Source organism: Plecotus auritus (genome assembly GCF_963455305.1).
Source record: "Plecotus auritus genome assembly, chromosome: 1".
Lineage (NCBI taxonomy): Eukaryota > Metazoa > Chordata > Mammalia > Chiroptera > Vespertilionidae > Plecotus > Plecotus auritus.
In genome coordinates, this window is record NC_137770.1 from 40,114,286 (window position 1) to 40,119,160 (window position 4,875).

Genomic DNA, 4,875 nt, shown 5'->3' on the forward strand with positions numbered 1-4,875 from the left:
TCTAACTCTCTATCCCTCTCCCTTCCTCTCTGTAAAAAATCAATAAAATATATTTTAAAAAATTATTAAAAAAAATATATAGGGTGGCCCTTATCCTTTCCCCACCTTATTTTTTAATGTATTTTTATCAATTCCAGAAAGGGAGATAGAAACATTAATGATGAGAGAGAATCATTGATCAGCTGCCTCCTGCATGGCCCACACTGGGGAACCAGCCCACAACCCAGGCATGTGCCCTGAGCAGAAATTGAACTGTGACTTCCTGGTTCATAGGTCGACACACAATCACTGAACCACACTGGCTGGGCTCCCCACCTTGTTTTCTTTAACAAAAAAAACAAAAACAAAAACAAAAAAAAACTGTCTTCACTTGCTTAAGCATCTCTATTAAAATTGCGTCCCTAACGCAGGACCTTCTTTTGATTCAACCCTTCCACCTGGACAGGAAACATACCCTACAACAGCACCAAATAACAGGTGCTAGGAAAGCAGCAATGAAATGGAGAAAAGTCACCTAGAAGAACAAGTTTTGCTGAGTGCACTAAGTATGGTACTATCATCAACCAAGTCACAGGGCATTCCTCCCAGTTTTCTTGTAATGTCCTTGCAAAGGAAGGCTGCTGTAATTACTCCATAAAATTATGAAGACCAGGCACAAGGAGGCTAAGCAACTGGCCTGAGGTCATAGGTAAACAGTGCAGAAAACTGGGAACTAAAGGCAAGTATCCCAATTATGGGGAAACCCTCCAACCATCTTGCTGTCCTAAGGGCAATTTATGAAAAGAAATGCAAAATTACTTTGTTTTTTGAGGCTGAGAATGTTATTGAGTCTAAAGCCATTAGCTCAGCATTTAAGACTTGAATCATTGATGGCATGACAATTATGTCAAAGCCTACTGGTATCTCTTAGAAAGTATTGTTCTTTTTCCAAATAACTTGGTTAAGATTTGGGAATTTTTGTTTAAAAATGTGTTTGGGAGAGAACATCCGTAAGGTTTCAGTTTCTTTAAGGTAGTCCATGGCTCAACAACCGTTTGGGGGGAGTGGAGGAGATTGTGTCCCTATATGACCACCTATTTTTTCTCTCCTGCTCACCCAATATCTTATGTCATGCTTCAGTGACTATATTCCAAAAAACCAACCTCTTGTTCTAAGTCATTTGTCACTGTTGGCAATTTTGCCATATTTATCAACTCCCTTTTCTTACGTAAGAAAACACTAGGTACTTGGAATATACAAGACAGCCCCCTCCATTCAACCTTAGCTCTACTTTTCCCCTTTTCTTTCCATTTGCACTTCCAAATTTTCCTACTAAGGTGTCTACTGTCCTTGTAACAGAAATCTTTTATCCTCTTTGAGTGATCTCTTTTCTAGTCGTATTTACTCTCCATTTCTTATGCATCCCAATACTGCTGTCAAAAACAATTTCCTAAACACCAAAACATTAATACTGGTTATATAATGATTATAGATTATTGTGTAATAGTACTGTGGTCTTGTTATTTAAAATTAGGCCTTACCACTTGAAATAAGTACTAAAATATTTATAGATAAAATATAATCTCTGGGATTTGTTTGGAAAAAAAATCTGAGAAGGGCGGATGGAGAATGGATGGGACCAGATAGGCCATGTGTGTTGGGCCTGGTTAAGTACATACATGGAGAGATCATTATATACTTCTATTTTAGTATTCTCCATAATAAAAAGACAAAGTTTTCTCTCTTCACTTGCTAGTTTAGGCTACTCTCATAAGAGCTAATGAAATATGTAGATGATTTGCCATTAAAATGGTGCTACAAAATCCAATACCAAAATACATTATATACTACTGCTACATGTATTAGTAATAGTCACCATTTATTATTTACTCCGTACTAGGCTACTAGGCACTATTACATAAATGATAGCATTTTTACAATGAGCTTACCAGGTAGTTATCACTAAAGGCTCAGAGAGGTTAAAAAAGCTTGCCCAGTATCATCAGGATGGAAATAAACCCTCTGTTCATTATCTGTTCCAAATATGAAGAAAATAATGATTCCCACAATAACTCAAACACGGTGCTCACACCCATAATGATGTACTTCATTTCCAAATTACCATAAACCATCAGGTAGATTTGGCCAAAGACAAGATTGAAATCAGTTTATATTTACCTAGTTAAGTCAATACTTGATGGACTTACAATTTTTATTTGCATTTACAATAAAATCAAGTATAACGCTAGCTGAGTGCAAAGAGTCACTATTTACAGCCACAATTGAAGGGGGAGGGAGGTAGCACAGTTTAAAGGCAGCAGGTTTAGCTTTAAGACAGCTGGTTCAGCCTCCTTAAAATGATGAAACTAACCATGTACAATCATGGGAATCTGGCCCTAAAGGTGATAGCGATCAATCCCCTATGTTAGAGCATTGAATCCTGAACAACTTATAAACATACATGAAATTTAGGAATTACTTTATATCTTAAATCAGTTTGCAAAGTTTTATGCAATTATGGATTGTATTACAGAAACAGTTCCTTAAAATTGTCAATATTGTTTCCTTAATGGAACCACTGCATTCCTAAAAGCACATGCATTTTTACAACTTATTAGTAACGGCTTTAATGAAACAATGGATTATTTTCCTCTGGAAAAATATTTATATCCCAGGAAATAAAACTTCTTAAGAATGCCTACTTAAGGGGCAAACATTTTTTTTCCCAAGTTAGTGCAACCTGCTGGCTTTTAAAAAGGGTTTCTTTGGCATGAAAGTAAAACATAGGAGACATACAAATCTTTGCAGTTTTAAATGAACAAATGAGAGTACACACTTTCTGGAACACAAATCTCACTAAATAAGATTATTTACTGAAAAGAAAAAAAGAAAAACCTCAATCAAGGGGGCGAGGAAAGGCTACTGGTATAAGACGTTTTGAAGAAATTGACTCACCGCATAACAAATCCCATAATAAATGTCTTTATACAATTTCTTTAAGAGCCAGGTCCTTCCCCTAGCATATGGCAAATTATTTTATTTACAAAAACATACATACAGATTCTCAGGAAATTGAGGTATCAGAAAATTGAAATATAGTCATACAGCAAAAGAGGTAGTCATGAAAATCCGTAACTAAAAATGAGCTTATTTCTTAGCACTTTAAAAACCTTACATTATAACCTCTGTATTGTTTACATTTTTTAAAGTAGAAGGTAGATTTTGGCACTTTGGTGGTCTGTTATTCCTCCGTCTTTTTCATAAGAAGGTTAAACAGTGATTGCTCTCAACAGAACACGTGCTCTGAGCTTTTTCTCAGCAGTGTTTTCGGCTGTACCAGGCCTGGCACTCCCATCCCCACTCGTCCTTTTGATGAATCCCTTATTAGATGACCAGCTTGAACAAGGGTGACACACCGTGGCCAGAGAACATAGAAAAATTAATCTGGTTCTTTCAGAAACAAAAACACTTGCCGTTGGATCCACATGATTGATCTTCCAGGATTTATAAAATAGTAAGTATCAATACGATCTTCCTCCATATTCCGGTATAATCACCAGTAATGAGAAATTGACCTCAGTTAGAGGTCAAAGGATTTCAAATTCATCTAAAGTGAGAAATTATTAGGCTAAACTATGTAAAATGTTTTAATGCTAAAAATATGACAATCTCATCAGAAACCAATTTTTGGCATTTGAATTTGTGCATCTCTGCAACTCCAAGATCTTCCAAATAATAAAAGCTGGAAAGGGCTACTTTCCTCAGAAGCACTTACATCATAACAGGGGCAGGGAGAGAGGAGGTCAGACAGAAACGGTTTTAATGAAATAGATTGTCAACATAAACAGTGCAGCTATACTCTTCTGCTCAAATTTTCAATCATGATCCTTGTTTCATATTTCAATAGATAACCTGGTCTTAAAACTCCTATTCAAAACATGCTTTCCTCAGCTTTTACTGCTTAAGTATTATCTAAAGCTATGTTGTCCAATACAGTAGCCACGAGCCACATATAGCTATTTAATTTTCAGTTGATTAAAAATTCACTCTTCATGGGCTCAAATACCTACATGTTACTGGTGCTAGCATACTGGACAACATCAAGAACATTCCTACCATCATAAAAAGTGCTATTAGCACTGATCTGAAGAAAGTGCAGTGTGCCATATGCTCCTGAGATTTTTCAAACTCATCTTTTTAAAAAAAGTTGTTTAAAAGTATCACTATATTTCTGTGCTACAGATTAATACTGATCTCTGTTCATAGGTGTGAAAGAACAGTATCAAATTTCTGGTCCTTATTTAGACAATGTATGAAGTATTTAAAGTGCCATGTGAGGCCCAAGTAAAACATGAACTCAGATATTTTCAAAACAAGACTATAAAAGAAAATTGAAGAGATTTGGTATACATGATGAAATTTAGCAGTCATGATTGAAACAGACCTCTCCCATTAATATTCATAAATCTTGATGAAAGCATAAATACCATTTAAAGCTTCTCACAAGAATGGGATAAAAAGCTCTATTTTACTTTGGTGTCTTGGTATGTGTAAAAAAAAATTACTTAAATACAAAAAAATGGGAAATTGAAATAAAAACTGTCTTAGGAATAAAGTGCTATGAAACAAGGACTAAAGCAGTTTTGGTTTAATATGCTTATTTGTATTGTTATCTGATATATGAGATGATTAACTTTGAATATTTTCAGGAAATTTAAGTTCATGTTGCTTTTTTTCTAATTTACTTTGTCAGAACACAAAGTAGAGATAACAACTGTATATCACTTCTTCCAAATAACTCTGAGATGAGAGGCAGAAAGTGGGGAACAGAGTAGATTGCTTGGGTTTTTTCTTAGTAAGTAAAACAACTCAATCATAAAATGCACACAGCTGTAT